At 43.3% G+C, this 20,170-nt stretch overlaps 1 pseudogene; it reads right to left on the reverse strand.

Moving 5' to 3' along the window:
• Window positions 1–9,193: 9,193 nt before the first annotated feature.
• On the reverse strand, window positions 9,194–10,053 carry LOC101600684 (annotated as a pseudogene).
• Between the last annotated feature and the right edge of the window lie 10,117 nt (window positions 10,054–20,170).

Below are 20,170 nucleotides of genomic sequence, written 5' to 3' on the forward strand. Positions count from 1 at the left end.
CTGCAGCTTGGCTGTGGTACAGTTAATTAACTTGACCCATTTCCTTTCTGAAGACATTTCACTTTTTTTTCTTCTTTCCTGTTACAGTGCTGAGAGAACTTCCTTGAGCACATAACTTTCTGCCGAGCAGCAGGCATTTCTGTGATAGGGGTTTTGGAGTTGGAGTTACTGGGGCTGGGTTTGCAAAATTTTTACAGATGCCGAGGAACATCCTGCTGGACCTCTGTGTGCTGTCAGTTCTGTGTCGCAATTATCATTTGTCAGTTACTGAGGTTGTTCTCTCTCTATCTCTGCCTACAACGGTTACAGTTTGTTTTTGTTTTTGTTTTTCAAGGTAGGGTCTCACTCTAGCCCAGGCTGACCTGGAATTCACTATGGAGCCTCAGGGTGGCCTCGAACTCACGGCGATTCTCCTACCTCTGCCTCCCGAGTGCTGGGATTAAAGGCGTGCACCACCATGCCTGCCTTTGTTACAAATTTTTGATCATCAGAGCTTTCCAGTATATCCTGGAAGTCTTGCTTTGCTTACAGAATCATTCCTACTGCCAAGTTAAGAGACGTATGTCATCATGCCCCTCACTTCAAGTTCCTAGGTTTGTTTATACTCGCCTGCTGAGCTGTTCATCCATCTCAACCAAGGGTAAATGACCCAGCCAGAGTATTTTGAGGTTCTAATATGGTTTTGGGTCTGGGGATACAAGCCTCCTATCTTTCTCTGTTTCAAAATACTCTTGGCCATTCTTGTTTAAGTTTTGTCTCTTCTGGAAGAGCACTAAATCTGTCCAGTTTCCAAACTGTCTGCTTATTCGCGCAGCCTCCCTTCTACCACACTCATTGTTCACTGCCTGGAGAGATGCAGATGCTGCAGCCTGTGTGGACAGAAACCTCTCCTAGCCTGCTAAGCTAAGAGTTACTGAGGTCACTGTGCTGGATTTGCCTGTGTCCCTAGCACCAACAGACCAACTGTGCCTCCCACAGAGTTTTCACAACCACTTAATGAACAGAGAGAATAAGCTGCTGGCATAGGCACTTAAGACTCCATTTTTACTGCAGCTGTTGGACTCTGGGCAAAGACCTCACCTCCGCACAGCTGGCCAGCTCCTTCACAACCCAGGAAGTCACGTGTTCTCTCTACTCTAGGGTGACGGCAGCACCTGATGCTGCAGTGGGTGCCCTGTGGAGGCTGAGTATGGGGAATGTTCTAGGGTGAGGCTCCATGAACGACAGTACAAGGTGAGGGTGGAAATTCAGGTAAAGCTTCAGAGAGTCAAAGCCTCTCTACCATGCACACTTCCTCTCAGCACCTACAAGAGGCAGGGCACTTTCCATTCATGGGATCTCTGGAAGGTTGTGGAAATAGCCTGAGACCTGGGGGAGCAGTGGTATCCTGTTTCCAACAGTGAGAGCACCGACAAACTCCCCAGCGTCACAAAGCACAGGCCCACATGGGCCTCCCCTCCAGAGTCACAGGCCCAAAGTCGGCCTCCTCACCTGCTCCTGCTTCTGCCAGAAACCAGATGAGCTGTGTTCCCGCACTGGAGGCCAGTGTGTGCCAGACACTGTGCCAAGCTCGTTTTGTGTGCTAACTCGTTTAGTTTCCACAAAAACGTTATAAAGCAGCTGCTACTGACATCTATGTTTTATACTTGGAATACTGAGGAACAGAGAGGCGGGGTGCTCACCATAAGAGATAGAATCTGAAAAGAACTCAGATCAAGTCATCCCAGTGTCTGTACTCCTGTTCACTGATTACACACCTTTTCCTTGCTCAAAGTCACTGTCTCTTCGTGTGCTATTTGTTGAATATGCATACACACATTCATGCTATAGGTTCCCTGTACCCATGAATTCTGTGTGTTCATTTAACAGAAGATGTAAAATATTCCACAGTGGGCCTGGAGAAATGGCTCAACAGTTAAATGAACTTCCTGTGCAAGCATGAAGGGGACTGAAACTGCCCAAGTTCAAATCTCCAGATCCCATATAAGAAGTTGGGTGTAGCCACATGTGCCTATAACCCCAGTCCTAAAAAGGGAAGCAGAGGGGCTGGAGAGATGGCTTAGCAGTTAAGGTGCTTACCTGCAAAGCCAAAGGATCCTGGTTTGACTCCCCAGGACCCACATAAGCCAGATGCACAATGAGGCACACGCACCTGGAGTTCATTTGCAGTCCCTGGCGTGCCCATTCTCTGTCTCTTCCTACCTGCCTATTACTGTATCTCTCTCTCTCTCAAATAAATAAAATATAATAATTTAAATTTTTTAAAAGGGGAAGTTGAGACCAGGGAGTAGCCCAAGCTGGTGAAAGCTAGCAAACTCCAGTATCAGCTAGAGATACCAGCTCAAAAGGAGCATGGGCAGAAGAACGATGGACGCAGATACTCAATATTCTGCTGCAGCCGCCACAGGTGAGAAAAGCATGGGTTCAGTTCTCCAGCGTCCTCTTAAAGCTGGACACCGCAGTGGTGCCTGTGGCTGGTATTCAGTTGCAACAGCAGGAGACCCTGGCACACCCATACAGACACATGAACACACAAACACAAGTGAGAGAGAAAAAATTTTTAAAAACCAGTAAATAATACATGCATTTAGTTCAAATAATACATGCATTTGGTTTAAGGATTCCCACTCCTACTTTTGCCTACTTTCAATCCTGCCCTCAAGAAGAACTTCATAAACCTTGTTCTCTTCATCTGGAAAGCCAAACACTTGCCTCAACAATAGCAGGGTGCTATTTTCTGACACATCAGCCTGCAGCAGTATTTGGAATCTCCCGTTACGTAACTATTTTTTTATACCTATCCTTTCCCCACTTTTCAAACGACTGCCTTTTACCTTTTCATTCTTTTTAACATTTGAAACGACATCTGCATGTGTGTGGGGAGAGCCATATGTGTCACAGCATGCATGGGCAAGCCAAAGGACACCACAAAGCTCTCTGTGCCCCACCTTCTGGAACAGTCTCTTGCTGCTACAGCAGGGTCTTCAGATTGCACTCAGCTTTAGGAACTGGACCCCTGTCTGCAAGCTAATGCCCTTCACCACTGAGTCATCTCCCCATCTCACCCCTGTCCCTTCTTGTAGGAGTTCCTGGCTCGTGCTAAGTAGTAACCTCTGGCAGCCTTTCTACACTGTCAGGTGTCTGTCACTTTTCTGTTACCTGTGTCCCTGAACAGACGCCTGCATTTTGATGTAATGATGGTGTGTGTGTGTGTGTGTGTGTGTGTGTGTGTGTGTGCATGTGTGTGAGTACATGCCACAGCACATCTGAGGAGGTCAGAGGACAGCTTGTGTATCAGACCTTGCCTTCCACCCTCTTTGAGGCAGGGTCTCTCATTGCCCACTGTTGCATTTACCAGTCTAGCGGATCCTAGGAGAGCTTCTGGAAGAGTCTCTTCTCTCTGCTTCCCTTCTCGCTGTAGGCATACTGGGTTTACAGACCTTGGTGCTACTGTGTTCAGCATTTCATAGGATGGGGGATCCAAACTCAGGTCTTCCCACGTGCTTGACAAGCACTGTATCCACGCAATCATCTCCCTAGCCCATCTCCCCCAACCGCTGTTTTGGTTGTTGTTGTTGTTTGTTTGTTTGTTTTGCTGGTTTTTTTTTTTTTTCATTTGGTGTTTGTCAAGGACTTCCTTGGGCCCCTGAGTTGTCTGCTAAGGTCTTAACTTTGCTTTTCATACTTTCCTCTTTATCTAGAGTCTACTCCTGTAGATGGCGTTAGGAAATAACTGTGTTTTGTTTTTACTCTTCAGTTAGGAAGCAGTCTCTTGCTTACCCTCTAATTGATTTCTATACTTTCTCAGTAATTCTCTTACAAACAGGTGATTAGGAATGATCTTGTTCCCTTAGTCTATTTGTTGCCAGTGAATTGTTGCCAGTCTTACTAAGTCTTCCTTAAAATGCAGCTTTAAAAAATACTTTTTTTAAATTTATTTAAGGGGGCTGGAGAGATGGCTTAGTGGTTAAGCGCTTGCCTGTGAAGCCTAAGGACCCCAGTTCGAGGCTCAGTTCCCCAGGTCCCACGTTAGCCAGATGCACAAGGGGGCGCACACGTCTGGAGTTCGTTTGCAGAGGCTGGAAGCCCTGGCGCACCCATTCTCTCTCTCTCTCTCTCTCTGTCTTTCTCTCTGTGTCTGTTGCTCTCATATAAATAAATTTAAAAAAAATTTAAAAAAAATTTATTTAAGGGAGAATGAATATGAATGAGAATGGCATGCCAAGCAGGGCTTTTTGCCACTGCAAACCAATTCCAGACACATGCATCACTTTGTGCATCTAGCTTTATGTGGGTACTGAAGAATTGAACCCAGGCTAACAGGCTTTACAAACAAATACCTGAGCAATCTTTCCAGCCCAAAATGTGGCTTTTTAGAATGACTTTATATCTGGCAGAATATGCCCAGACTTTTTCCGAAATAGACAGGCTCCTATTCCTTCATGTATAGTTCTAAATGAACTGAGTTTTTTAAAAAAAAAAACCTAGTAAAATTAAATTTTAATTGTAACTAGTTCATAAAGTAATTTGGGGGAGATGATTGACATCAGTGTTTTAACTTAAGAGTGTGGGATCAGGTGTATTCAGTTTATCGCCTTAGAGTTTTAAAGATTTTACATTATTGAATAACTCCTAGATATTTCATGTGTTTGGTTATCATGACTTATATCTTTTTTTTTATTATATTTAAGAAGACTGTCCCCCTTCTTAGGGCACTGGGCAGGAGTTGAAAGTTGTTAAAACTACTCTTATCACTGTTAAAATCAAGGTTAATGGGCTGGAGGGATGGTTTAGCAGTTAAGCGCTTGCCTGTGAAGCCTAAGGACCCTGGTTCGAGGCTCGATTCCCCAGGACCCATGTTAGCCAGATGCACAAGGGGGCACACGCGTCTGGAGTTTGTTTGCAGTGGCTGGAAGCCCTGGCATGCCCATTCTCTCTCTCTCTCTGCCTCTTTCTCTCTCTCTGTCACTCTCAAATAAATAAAAATAAAAATAAATGTTTTAAATCTTAAAAATAACTCAAAGTTAATAATATAAATTCTGAGCTGGGCGTGGTGGCACATGCCTTTAATCCCAGCACTTGGGAGGCAGAGGTAGGAGGATTGCCATGAGTTCAAGGCCAGCTTGAGACTACATAGTGAATTCCAAGTCATCCTGGGCTAGAGTGAGGCCCTACCTTGAAAAACCAAAATAATAATAATAAAAGTTCTTATAAGCACTTCTTATGCTGCTTATTGTCTTGTGAATAAGCAAAAATGTTGGGGGATGGGAGATTTTATTCCCTAGTTTATAGCTCTTAGACTCTTCCCTGGTGTCCTACTGCTTTGAGCCGAGGATTGTCAATTAAACAGCCAGCTGGACAGTCCTTATTGCCAGTGCCTGCCACTCTGGATGTACCCGTCAGAGTCCTCCATATATGCCTAAACGAATCTATCACACTCATCTCAACTCAATGCTTAATTAATTTCCATCATAGACCAAACCAGTTGGGCTCATTCTTGGGGAATAAAAACCTCCCGTCCAGAGTGCTGCATTGGCAACGTCTTGTGGAGCCCTCCCTGCTTCAGTGAGTTGTTACTTTACTTCTCCATAATTGCCCCACTAACCTTGTTCATCATTTTTCATATTGTGAGACGATGGATTCCAGAAAGTCGGTCAAGCACTTGGTCATGAGATTTATGTGGCAATTCTAATGTATTACTGATTTCAGTTTACCAATACTTTGTTGAGAACTTTTGCACGTAAGTTCATGTGAGATAATTTTGTTTACTCTATTTGCTTGGTTTTGATATCAAAGTAATAGTGTTCTTATACAATAAGTTATGAGTTATGTATGAGTTAATGGGGAACTGTCCTTGCCATTCTTTTCAGTGGTAGATTTATAAAATTGGTGTTGATTTGAGCTAGGAGCATAAAGCAGTATAGTGTACTTGCCTAGCATGCAGGAAGCCATGAGCTTGGTCCCCAGCAAGGCAAACAAACAATAAATAAACTGGTGTGAATTCTTCAAATAGTTAAGGAAGTTCTCTATTTGAAAACATTTGGAGCCTATAATTTTCACTTTTAGGAACGTTTGAATTCCAAAACCTTTCTATTTAGTGATCCTGGGACTGTTCATATCATCTATTTTATCTTGCTGAGGACTGGGTAACTCGTGGTTTTGAGCAGCTGCCCCATTTCTTTGATGCTTTCCTGTGTGTGAGCTGGGTGTGGTGGCCTCTTTCATCTTCATACAAGTCATGTGTGTCATCTTCCTCGCTCCATCTGTCAGCGCTCCTGGAGGTTTGCTAATGTCATTCATTCTCTTTGAAAAATAAGCTTTCTATTTCATTAATTTTCTCTCTTGTCTTTAATTTCCATTGATTTCTGCTCCTGTTTCACTCATTCTACTTGTTTTGTTTTGCCTTCTTTTCACTTTTTTTGAGGTAGGAACTTAGCTTATTGAATAAAATGCTTTCTCATTTTCTTAATATATATTTTTTAATTTATTAGAGAGAGAGGGAGGGAGAATGGGAGGCCACGGCACACGAACCCCAGATGCATGTGGCACCATATGCATCTGACTTATGTGGGTACTGGAGAACTGAACCTGGGTCCTTGGGCTTCATAAGAAGCCTTAACCACTAAGCCATCTCTCTAGCTCCTTGTTTCTTTTTCAATATGTTTATTTATTTATTTGCAAACAGAGAGAGAGAGAGAGAGAGAGAGAGAGAGAGAGAGAGAGAGAGAGAGAGAATGGGTACACCAGGACTTGCTGCCACTGCAAACCCAATTCCAGATACATGTGCCACTCTGCATCTGGCTTTACATTGGTACTGAGGAATCAAACCAAGTTGTTAGACTTTGTAATCAAGCACCATCTTCCTATCCCTACTTTCTCATTCCTAATGTAAGCATGTAGTGCTATAATTTTTACATTCAGCACTATGTCAGCTGAGGCTTACAGGCTGTGTGCTGCTGTCTTGTTGAGGCAGTCTCACGTGGCCCAGGTTGAACTGCCAGTGTAGCCATGGCAGGCCTTCAAGTCCTGATCCTGGGCCTCCACCTCCCAAAGGCTGGGATTGCAGGCTTGTGTGAGCACGCCCAGTTGTGTGTTACATTGTAATTTTGAGACAAAGTCTATTTTGGTGGTCCTCTTGCTTCAGCCTCCTAACTGTATGATTATAGACATACACTGCCATGCCTGACTGCTAAAATCCACAGATTTTTCTTAGGTATGGTTTCAATTTTATTTATGTCATTTATTTTTATTTATTTATTTATTTGATTTTTTTTTCCTCAGTGTACTGCAGCACTTTATGTTACTTTATACAATGGCATGTTGCTGGGGTCTAATATTCTCATTTAACACTAGTAAACCAAAACTTGTCATCTCTTAAAGACTTGAGTACAAAACCATACATAAATCAAAGAATAAATAAGTTACAAGTGTACATGCAAACGTTCCCAACTCAAAGCAAGGAACAACCCACAGTGGTCAGGAGGGGAAACGCCAGAACAGAAACTGGATTCTAAACTCAGAACCTCCCACTATTAGACCTGCAAGATGGAGGTGATAACTGGTTCAGGAGCCCTTGCCAACCTGGAGCAGTCAGCTCTGACCTCAGCACCCTGAGCGTATCACAGCATGTGTTCAACATATCCAACAGTGGGGCTTTCTCTGCCTCAGCCACTAAGTGACAGAGCCACTTAGACCAGAAGCTTAATCCAGCTATGCACAGGGTACTAGGAAACAGTTAGCTTGCATACAAGGCCAAAAATCAGCAACAAGAGCTGGAGAAATGGCTTAGTGGTTAAGGCACTTGCCTGCAAAGCCTAAGGATTCAGGTCCCATGTAAGCCAGGTGCACATAGTGGCTCATGCATTTGGGGTTTGTTTATAGTGGCCAGAGGTCCTGGCGTTCCCATTCTCTCTCTCTCTTTCTCTCTCTCAAATAAATAAAAATAAATCTTTAAAAATATTAGCAACAAATGCTAATGTCAGATACAAGCTTCAAGTTCAAATTTCTTTTTTAAAAAAATATTTTAAGTCAGGCATGGTCACACACATCTTTAATCCCAGCACTTGGGAGGCAGAGGTAGGAGGATCACCATGAGTTCAAGGCCACCCTGAGACTACAAAGTGAATTCCAAGTCAGCCTAAGCTACAGTGAGACCCTACCTTGAAAAAATTTTTTTTCTTTACTTATTTGAGAGAGAGGCAGATATATGTTGGGCCCTGAAAGGCCCAGGCGTGAGGCATAGTGGAACTTCCTGAGCCTAGCTAAAGTTTGGCGACCTGTCTCTGGCCAGCTATGACTCAGAAGGATGCCTAAGGGCTTCTGGCCTGCTACTTCCTCGTGGTAATTGTAATTACCATTTCAATAGTTAAAGTTTACTATTGGCCCTTACCTCTTCTCCCACCCTAAAATCCCCGCCTTAGTCCCCAACATTATGTAAGCAACTGCTCAGAGTAATAAAGCGAGTTGTTCCTGCATTGCAAAGACTCCTGACTCAGTGTGGTTTTTCTCCGGTGGCCAGGAGAGGTTTCTGAGTCGTCCGACGCTCATCATCCCCTCAACCCCTAGGGAGGAACCAGCAGGCCTGGTCCTTCCCTCGGCACTACCTGTGCGGGAAGGAGCCCCGCAGATATATAGATAGATAGATAGATAAAGAGAGAGAGAAATAGGCATGCCAAAACCTCCAGCTATTGCAAATGAACTCCAAATGCAAGGACCACCATGAGCATCTGGCTTACATGGGTCTTAGAGAATCGAACCTGAGTCCTTAAGTTTCATGGGCAAGCCTTAACCACTGAACTATTTCTCTAGCAACTCAAATTTCTTTTTGTTGTTGTTGTTGTTGTTTAATTTTATTTATTTATTTGAGAGCAACAGAGAGAGAAAGAGGTAGATAAAGAGAGAGAATGGGCGCACCAGGGCCTCCAGCCACTGCAAACGAACTCCAGATGTGTGCACCCCCTTGTGCATCTGGCTAACGTGGGTCCTGGGGAAGCAAGCCTTGAACCGGTATCCTTAGGCTTCACAGGCAAACGCTTAACCACTAAGCCATCTCTCCAGCCCCAGCTCCTCAAATTTCTATTGAAAGATGCATTTTAGTTTTCTAAGGCTAGCATGATATGTGTATTTTTGTCAGGGTAGATTGATGCTTCAGAATCAGCTTATGCAGCAGATGCCTGACACCTGCTCAGTCCTCCTAGAAGCATTTGTGCGGGATGATGGAGGGCCCGACCAGTCATACTCCCGTTGCTGATCCATCTGCTGGAAGGTAGAGAACGAAGCCAGAGTTACACCACGAATCCACCTGGAACATTTGTGCTCAGGGGAACAAGAATCCTGACCTTCATTGTGCTGGGTGCCAGGGCTGTGATCTTCTTCTGCATGCTGTTGGCAATGCCTGGGTACATGGCAATTCCACCAGGCAGCACTGTGTTGACATACAGCTCCTTGTGGATGTCCACATCACACTTCACGACGGAGTTGAAGGTAGTCTCGTGGATGCCCAGGAAGGAGGGTTGGAAAAGTGCCTCTGTCACTGGAACTACTCATTGCCCGTGGTGATCACTTGCCCGCCAGGCAGCTCGTAGCTGTTTTTCAAGAAGGAGGAGGATGCAGCCATGGCCATCTCTTGTCAAAGTCCAGGACAACATAGCACAATTTTTCCTTGATGTCACATATAATCTCTCCCATTTGACCCTGACGGTGAAGCTTTGGCCTCTCAGTCAGGGTCTTCATGAAGTCATGCCAGGTCCCACCAATCAAATCTGGATGCAAGATGGTGTGGGGCATAGCCTTCATAGATGGACACCATATGTGTGATCCCTTCACCAGAATTCATGATGATGCCAGTGGTACACCCAAAGGCATACAGGGACAGTACAGCCTGAATGGCCACATATGTGGCTGGGGTGTTGAAGGTCTCAAACATGATCTGGGTCTTTTTCTCCCTGTTAGTCTTGGGGTTGATAGGGGCCTTCGTCAGCAACTCCAGGTGCCCCATAGGGCCATGTGCAGCTCCTTGTGGAAGGTGTGGTGCCAGATCTTCTTGATATCATCCCAGTTGGGGACAGTGAGATGCCAGAGAAGGTTCTTCAGCTTATCTTGCTCGGGACTTACCTCATTGCTCACTTAGGAATCCTTCTTTCCCATACTCACGTGACATCCCAGTGTCAGCATAGCCCATCAGTGGAAGGGAGCACAGCCCCACACATGCCAGAGACATTGTTGATGAGGAGCTCAGTGATTTCTTTCACTGAAGTCAGGGGAGGATAGGCGACTAAGAAGACAGGAAGTGCTGTCAATCATAGGAAAGTTTATTTTTATTTTTTAATATTTATTCACTGTGTGTGTGTGTGTGTGTGTGTGTGTGTGTGTGTGTGTGTGTGCGAGCACCTTTAATGGCTGAGCCATCTCAAAGCCCTATCTTTATTTTTTTTTAATTTAATTGAGAGAGAAGGACAGAGAGAGAATGGGCACGTCAGAGCCTATAGCCACTGAAAACAAACTCTGAATGCCTGGGCCACCTTGTGCATCTGGTTTATGGGGTGCTGGGGAATCAAACCTGGGCCTTTAAACTTCACAGGCAAGTGCCTTAACTGCTAAGCCATCTTTCCAGCCCCCTATTTTTATTTTTTAATCTTCTTGGATACTGCCCTTTGATCCATAGATTATGTAGGAAGCAAGAACATCCTTTAATTTCCAGCTGTTTGGAAATTTTACTCTCAGATTTTGATTTGCCTCTGATTCCATTATAGTGAGAACATATTATGCACAGCTTCAGTCCTTTTACACTGGTTAAAGTTTGCGGGATGATCTGGGATATGGGCTTTCTGGTGAACATCCATGACCCCATGGGCTCTTGGACAGAGGACACATTCTGCTCCTTCCCTGGAAAGGATCTGACTTAGATGCTGTTTATCCTGGTGCTTGTCCTTCTGCGTCCTTGACACTTGCTCTTTTGGTTTTATCAATGACTGCAAGTTGAGCTTTGAAGTCCCCAACTACAATTCTAAATTTGTCGATTTTTCAGTTCCACTAGTCTTTGTTTCATGTATTTTGAAAGTTTGGAAGATTTAACTTTATCTTTAAATAAAGCCCATCTTGTTCATAATAATTTTATTTCCCTGAAATTTACTTTGCTCTAACATCAGCACAGTCAACCCTATGTCTTTTCCTATTCCTCTTGGAATGGTATAGCCTTTGCTGTTCCTTTATTTCCTGCCTGTCATTTTGAAGTCACTCTCTCATAAACTGCCCTCTGATGACTTTGGATGAGAGCAACCAGCTGTCACCCAGCTGTTTTCATCTACAGGTTCTACATCGTTAGTCAAGCTGGTTTGAACTGTGTGTGTGTTTAGTTTGGGGGAAGTTTAATTATGATGCATTTTGGTGTGAATTTCTTTGACTTTATACATTTGGTTTCTGTCACCTTTATGATTCTGAGGTTTTATGTCTCTTTCTAAATTTAAGAAATTATCATTGTTGCATGAAACCTTTTCCTTGGGGTGACATGAATATGTATCTATTCGCCCCAGAAAAGGCACAAACAACAGACCAAAGCATAATTCCACCAAAGTCCAGTTTGGAAATCCCATGAGTTTATTGGATTGCTTACAGAGCAGGGCGAGGGGTTACTTAGAGAGCACTGGAAAGGAGTTACTTACAGGAGCATGGGTTAGGGGTGGCTTGCAGAGCAGCAGGATGATGAGTTACAGAGCAGGGCGAATAATTTTCCGGGCATTTGTTTGTTTTTTTGTTTGCTTTGCCATTTGAGACAGGGCTTTACTATGTAGCCTAGGCTGACCTTGGACTGTGACCCTCCCGCCTCACCCTCCTGAGCATCAGTATGACTACAGGCCTGTACAACCACACTTGATTCATAAGTCCTTGTTTTGTAACTGGAAGTGTTGCTTAAGGATTTGCAAATGGAATTGGGAATAAACTGACTACTTAAAGTCCATGAAAGCAGGAGTTTCTGCTGGGCGTTGTTACAGAGTGAACGTTATGACTATTTGCTGAGTGAACGAAGGAACAGGTTTCATACTTGAGTTTCAGAGCCCTTAAGGCCTTTGCAAGGCAAGCCGCATTGCCATGAATTCTTTGATTAATACCTCTCAGGGCTGTAAGCATGTATCTTTTATTTATTTAATTATTTTTTGGAAGGTAGGTTCTCATTCTAGCCCAGGCTGACTTGGAATTTGCTATGTAGTCCCAGGGTGGCCTCAAACTCTGCCTCCTGAGTGCAGGGATTAAAGGTATATGCCACCATGCCTGGCTTCTTTTTTTGTTTGTTTGTTTTGTTTTTTGAGGTAAGGTCTCACTTTAGCCCAGGCTGACCTGGAATTCACTATGTAGTCTCAGGGTGGCCTTGAACTCACGGTGATCCTCCTACCTCTGCCTCCCAAGTGCTGGGATTAAAGGTGTGCGACACCATGCCCAGCCCAGCTTCTTTTTAATGTTCATGTGTGCACATTTGTGGGGAGAGGTGATATGTGTGTCTGTGCATGTGGATGTGGGCGTGCATGTGCCACATCACAGCGTGGAAGTCAGAGGACAGCCTTGTGTATAGGTCCTTGTCTTCTACCTTGTTTGAAACAGAATATTTTATTGCTTACCACTGCATATGCCAGGCTGGCTGACCCACTAGTTTCTGGGGATTCTCCTGTTTCTGCCTCCCATCTTATTGGAATACTAAGATTACAATACAGATACTGCATCTGACCTCTGTTTTTTAGGCGAGTTCTAGGGATCTGAACTCAGGTTATGATGCTTGTATGGCAAGAGCTTTATCTACTGGGCCATCTCCCTAGCCTGTAAGTATGCATCCTTATGAGGAAAGCTTATGTTAAACTGGTGACCTAAAGGCAGGAAGTTGCTCTTTTCATGACAGAATTATTGATTGACTTAACACCATATCTATCAGTCAGTCTATCCTTCTATCCTCCCATCTTCCAGTCCACCTTCCTTACTGTTTATCTATTATCTGTTAAATGTGTATATTTAGTCACCTTAAGAATAGTTCTTATCTGCTCTCCAAAGGAGGTGCACTTGCTGTTTAGCTCCTGACATACTAAGCATGATATACTAGGGCTGAAAAACATCCCACCAGGAAGGATGCCAGTATTTAAATACAGAAATGGAAAAATTTTTAAATTTCACTCTTCATGATACTGGATTAACATGACAGAACTTCTGTGTTTTTTAATAGACCTAACTGTCCAGCTATCTAGTAAACTTCCTTTAGCTCTCAATCTTTTTCCTCTGTAAATATTATGATGGCTCTACTGTGACTTATTAAGTGAAAACATCTGAAGGAGGCAGGAGATAACCCCATAGTCAAAGGCCAACAGCTTGGGTGTGGGTTTCACAAAAGGCTCACACCAGTTAGATTTTGTTTTCTTAAGTCTGAATTTTACTCCCCAATGGACACCCAACTTTCGTGTTCAAGACATGAGATGCATAAGGAATTCATTAAGAAATCAGGCTTTGGTGGGACAGCTTTGATTTGACACTTTTGAAATATAATCCAGGTCATGGTGGCGAATGGTATAGACCTCTTTTGGGGCAAAGCATCTGGACTTAATTGTTTTAAGTCAGGTTGTAGGGTGCTGGCATCCACCCCTCTACAAAATTGCTACTGAGGCAGACCTTGTGTCCTGAAATGATTTGGGACTTTCATGTAGGTTCTAAATACTTAATATAAGTTTCATATTAATTATTAACATTGTTGTTTAACTATCTTATTTCTAGGTTGGTAGGATACAACCTTTTACCTTGCATCTGGAACAGTAGTCTTTCTGCTACAATCAAACATCTAATATTTTGTCAGTATTTGACGTCTTTTCTCAGACACATACATGACACTAGTTAGATTATTCAATGAGTAATTATTAAATGATCAGAAAACTACTGTAAAATAACCTGCCACTAAAACATGTGAGTGTGCTTTTGGCTTGGTGGCTACATGCACATTGTGTATTGAAGGGTCTCCTTCCCCCTCATTGTCTCTTCCAGTGGTCAAGACTTAAAAAAAACAAAAAAACTTCTCCTTTTATGCCATCCCTAAGTGCTATCAAATGAAAGGATATAAAGTTGGCTCCAGCAGTGAATATATACTGTTTTCTGATTTCAAGAATGTTTATTTTTTAAGATTAAAGACTGGTTTAAAAAATAGACTGTCACATCTAAATAATTTACAGACTGTCTGATTCCATCTTTTATGTTGTTTTAGAAATTATGTTACACCACCCATTTCTCAAATAGTTTTATAAAAATAAAATTCCAAGCACATTTTTGCTTCAAAGATAGATGTGTTATTTCCATGATCTTCCATATTTCTAAGGGAATTTGTGAAAAAACGTTTTGAGATGTATCTTTACTAAGCAGGAATTCATGCCAACTCCACAGACCTGCAGTGCAGATTCTCATTACATGCACAGTACTATCACATATCCACAGTCAGGGAGACCCAATGCAATCCTCTAATTTTCCCCCAAGACTTACCTTAAGATTACCCTAAGGTACAGGATGTCTATAGTATTATATCTCAAACTGTCTAATAAGTTGCATCTCATTTAAAATCCACTTGAAGGACAAAAACAGAGACAAAGACTAGTTCACTTTTCTGAGATCTTCCAGGCAGAATATAATCCAAAATCACACTGGATTACTATTCATACCTTTTCTTTATGTTTCCTTCAAGTATGAAGGAGGGAGAGAAAGATGGAGGGAAGGAGGAAGGACTGGCAAATAAAATTCTGAAGAAACACTTCCTCAGAGTCCTTCCTATCTCCTGACTGCAGTCCATGCACAACAGAATCCCTGACTCACAGAGCAGTGACTAGTCAGGAAGGACTGACAGCAGCCAGAGGACAGGGTGACAAGAAGGCCACGCCTGGACATCTAGGATCTGGCCCAACTGATTTGTGTCTTGGTTTGAGCTCCCTCAGAAGCAAAACCCAGGGAAAGATTGCAGGACTAGTGGGTTTTGTGAAAGCCAACCAGGGAAGGTCCTGAAAGGGAGTCTGGGAAGGAAGACAAGGAGGTTGTCCAGAGTGCATGGTGAATGAGGGTGGTCCCGATGGGCAGCAGGTCTGTGTGGGACCTTCTGAGAGACCTCTGCAGCCTGAAAACGCTCCTCTTCTGGAAGGACAACACTGGGAAGTGGAGCCATGAAGCACAGCTACCAGTAGGTCTGCTACAGCTTTGGTGGCAAAACTTGCAAGGGAGAGCTCAGAGTTGACAGAGCCCCCAAAGTGACATTGCTCATGGTAAGCACAGTTCAACACAGGTACTCAGATGACCCTCTGTTAGGCTGTGTTTCCTTTCTCTGTGTGATGGATGTACTATTCAAGTTCAAGGCTAGATATAGACACCAAAAAGGAGAGGGAGGGAGACAGACAGCTAAAGCTACCTGCCAACTCTGAGGGTCCACGGAACAGTGCACCTCTGTCCACTGACAGTGCGGGAGTGCATCTCCAGCACTGTGACCCTTACTTTCTTCCAAAATACTAGCAAGCCAGTCTCACTGTGGTGCTGGTCCCCGACAAGATCTTTCTGTGGAAAAGAAATCTCCAGGTGCTGGTGTGTGGGGTGAAAGAGTTAGCTCTCTGCCAGGCACACACTAATGGGAGCCACCAGGCCAGAAGCCCCTCAGAGAGAGGCATCAGGTTTCTTAGTGCCTTTCTCCTGAATGTAAAGAGGAATGATGAGCATGAAAGGGGAGTAGCACAAAGAAACCTACGACATTTGGGTAACATGCACACACCTATGGTTGAGTGTCATCAAAAACAAAAGAAAATTCTGTACTCATCACTTTAAAATAATCATATAAGACAAAAAAGGAGGATCTTGGAGAAAGCAAGAATTATTTTTATAAAGTTCAGGAGGAAGACTGGAAGATAATAAAGAAATCCTGGCATAGATATGACCAAGAAATGAAAAGTATACAAGAAAGTCATTTTAGGTGATGTGTCTCTTATCCAGTGAACCGGAGGAAAGAACAGAAACTTACTTAACTAGACTATCTAAAAGCTTAACTATCACATTACCTAGATGTGGTACTTCTTAAAGGATCATTGATGGATATACAATCCAATATTCACACTTCCTAAATGAAATACATAGAAACTTCTCAAAACCCAGGCATGAATCTTCACATTGAGAAAGTCTGTGAAATACTCTAGAATGAGGGTTTAAAAGACACACACCAATCTTGCAACTTTTAATATCACAGCAGAGTTTCTGAATTGTGCTTTAAACTAATCTGTTAGCCATGTTTTATTTATATATGCATGTTTCTAAAAGACTACACCCTGACCTGTGTCCCAGGTTCTCAGGGAATTGGGCATTGCCATAGTTATTATTGTTATTAATTATTGTGTGCATATACATATGAGCATGAGTATGTGTAGGAAGTATCTATGTATGGGCATGTGCATGGCACAGTGTACATGTGGTCAAATGACAATCTTTGGGTGTTGGTCCTCTCCTTCCTTCTTGTTTATGTTAGGGTCTCTCTTGTTGTGTTGCCTCTGGAAAGGCCAGACTGGATACTCATGAATTTCTGGAATCTCCTGACTCTACCTCGTATACAGGGATTACTACATGTGCCCCACTATGCATCTGGCTTTATGTGAGTGCTGGGAATGTGAACTTTGATCAACAGGGGTGCAGAACATGCGCCTTTAACCACTGATCCATCTCCCAGAGCCTAGTTTTCTGTTTTTTTTTTGTTGTTGTTGTTGTTTTTTTTTTGGTTTTTTTGAAACAGGGATTCATGTTGCCAAGGTTGACCTTAAACCCATTCTGTAGCCAAAGGTGACCTTGAACTCCTGATACCTATAATTCCAGCATGCATGGGTCACCATGGGCTGGCATTGTCATTTTTAATTTTTTTTGGAAGCAGTCTCACTGCAGCCCAGACTGACCTAGAACTTATTCTGTAGCTCAGGCTGGCCTTGAACTCATGGTGATCTCCCTTCTTCAGCCTCTGGAGAGCTGGAATTAAAGGTGTGATCCACTACTTCCAGCTGGCATTGTCATTTTGAAGAGTCCAGATTAATCAGATCTAAGTAAATTAGTCATATTGAGTCACTGAGGTGACTGAGCAAAGTCAGCTTTAATAAGAAATACATTTTAAATTTTACATGAACAGTCTGTGCTTGTCAATCCTCAGGAGCCCAACAAGAAACTACCTTACTCTTCTTACCAAACAACAACCAAACTTAGCTGAAAGCTTATCTTTATGATAAAAAGACATAGACTAAGTATAGTCTAAACCAATGTGTCAATAAATTTTGTCTAAAATTTACTTAGGTCCTGCAAATGTAGTTCAGTGTTGAGCTTGTCTGGCATGTACAAGGCCTTAGATTTGGTCCCAGTACCACAAAAAAAAAAAAAAAAAAAAAGGTAAAATGGATAAGTAAAAATTAGCTAATGTACAGCTCAAGGCTTTTTGTTCATTTGCTTTTGTTTTGTTTTTTCCTCTGGCAGTGCTTGATGGAAGCCAGACCCTTGAATGTGCAGGTGGGTGCTCTGAACCTCACCCTGCCTCCCAAGACTGTTCTGCTTTAACAGACTCCCATTATTTCAAAGGTTTACATTAAATGCCTCTGATTCAATCAAATTTTCTAACCAAGTTTATATTAAAGAGTACAATCTTAGAGGTGTCTTCTACCCAAACACCTAAATAACTAGTCACCCTACCCTTCTGGACATAAGTGCAGACCTGCACCCCAACAGATCCTCAGATTCCTAAACAGCTGTCTCCCCTTTCTTACTTATTTTCAGAATCTAGATTTGGAGGTATGCAAATTATGACTCCCTCTACGTCTGAGCCAGACATATTTATCCAAGACCCCTCAGCCAGCCCGTGGACTGATTGTGGCATGGTACAGTTCTGACAAGGAAATTCAGGGAGAGATCCTCTGAGGATGGCTTAATTGTGTTGCTTCTATCCTTGTGACTCAGCTGTGTTGTTTGGAACAAGTGCAGCCATCTTATCTCAATAAGAAGGAATATCAGCTATACATAAAGTGTGGAGAAGCAGAGAGCAGAAGGGAGCCTAAGTCTTGGTGAGCATGGTGAGGTACCAAACCTGACTTCCCATTAAATGAACCACTAGTATAGATAGGCATTTCTTAATATTCTGAAGGGGGTCAGAATGCACCTCAAAATACGTTCTTTTTGTCATAGGGATTTTTTAGAGCAGAACAAACTCAGGAAAAACCCTCTGTCTTCTCATACCTGCTTAAATGTCTGGCATGCACTTCCTTTCACAGAGGAACCCTCTACTTTCACACAGGGAAGGGAGGACCAGCCTTTCCCACTGAGCACTGAGATAAGTTTGCATGAGCAAAACCTTACCATACCCATTCCCTCAGAGGCAGAGACAGGAAGATCAACAATCTGAAAGCCAGCCTAAACTACATAGCTGGACCCTATTTCTAAAAACAAAACCAGAAATAAATATAGCCTCGGACAAACAGCAGCAGTGTGGAGTGCTTCAAGTTACATGGACCAGAGGCCCATCACAAGCAGAGGCTGAGCTCCATTCCCCCTTGCCCACCCCAATTTCTGATAGAGACATATAAGTACAGCTTCTCGTTTTCTCTGCCATTTGCTGAGACCAACTCCTGTCACAAATTTATTGGCCCATAAGCTGCCATTTATCTGATATATTTAGAATTCTCTGTCTCCTTCCCAGCTGACACTAACTAGTCTTCTGTCCTCCCTGCCTGTGCTTGACTCTGAAAATGCTGTACTATTTTTCCAGAGTGAGCTCACTCCTACACAACTTATTCATCCTCATTCTCCTCTGTGGCTAAGCGGGTGGTATAACCTAATCTAATGTTTTAGTCATTTATAAAATAAATCACACTCAGCACTTAGGAGGCAGAAGTAGGAGGATCATGGTGAGTTTGAGGCCAGCATGAGACTATATAATGAATTCCAGGTCAGCCTGGCCTACAGTGAGACTCTACCTCGACAAACAAAACAAAACAAACCAACAATCAAACAAAAAAACATGATCTCTGCTGTTTAATCTAACTAGCTAGATGTTTCACAACTATCCAGTTTAAAAGCAAGCAAGAGAAAATAAGAATGTTGTTCAGTCTGCTTAGCCTGTTTTGTAGGAAGTCCTTGGAAGAGGGCTCTACAGGGTCTCTAGCAGAGGCATGTGGCCAGGAGGTCTCCAGGTTCCAGAATTACTGACTATGACTGTGACCCTCACAGGGCTGAGCTGCAGACCTGCCAACCTCTCCCCGACCCCCCGCCGGGCTGTGCTTTGACCACCCACTACTTAGGGTTCTACATGAAAACACAACCAAGGAGCTCTTATAATCCAATGAGGTCCACATGACCTCTAAAGCAAACAGGCATTGATTTGAGGTCTTTCGGTTACAATTCTGGGAGCCCAGGTTTCAAGTGGAAACCAGAATGTGTCCTGGTGGGTAAAAGGGGACATTCAGATGATTCACATAAGCTGCCTGTAGAGAATTGTAACTGGAGGATACTGCTGTTTCTGGGAAAAGGCTGGCTTATACAATCTCCAAGGTGCGCCTTCACAGCAAACAGTTTTCCTTTTGGCTTATCAGCAAGTTCATGGAATGGTCAGTGCCACACCAAATAGAGCCTAAGTTCCCATGGTTTGGATGGAAATGGCTCCATAGCCTGAGGTTTTTTAAATTAAGCAGAGCTCTGCTGGAGGATGTGTGTCGCTGAGGGTAGATCTCTAGTCCAGCTCTAAGGTGTGTCCAGTCAGCTGTGTATAAAGAGCCAGCTTGAGCTCTGGCTGTTGTGTCTCTGCTATGTATGTATGATGGAGTGAGCCAGCTTCTTCGGCCATAGTGAAAGTTCCCCTCCAAAACATAAGCCTAAAATAAACCCTTTCCTCCTGTAAGCTGCTTCTGGTCAAGAGTTCCAGCATTGAGAAGGTAACAGTCCTTCTTATCAGTGTTCTTTTAATATTGAGTAGGCAAGGAGTTAGATAAGAGGTAACCCAGGAAACCTGCAGCTACATCTTGGCAGCCATCTCTTCATGGTCAGAATACCTGTTTGTGGTTTAAGCACTCTTCTCCCCCCTGCCCCCAGTGGTAGGGTCTCACTCTAGCCCAGGCTGACCTGGAATTCACTATGTAGTCTCAGGGTGGCCTCTAAACTCACAGCAATC

The sequence above is a fragment of the Jaculus jaculus genome, chromosome 12 (genome assembly GCF_020740685.1).
Source record: "Jaculus jaculus isolate mJacJac1 chromosome 12, mJacJac1.mat.Y.cur, whole genome shotgun sequence".
Lineage (NCBI taxonomy): Eukaryota > Metazoa > Chordata > Mammalia > Rodentia > Dipodidae > Jaculus > Jaculus jaculus.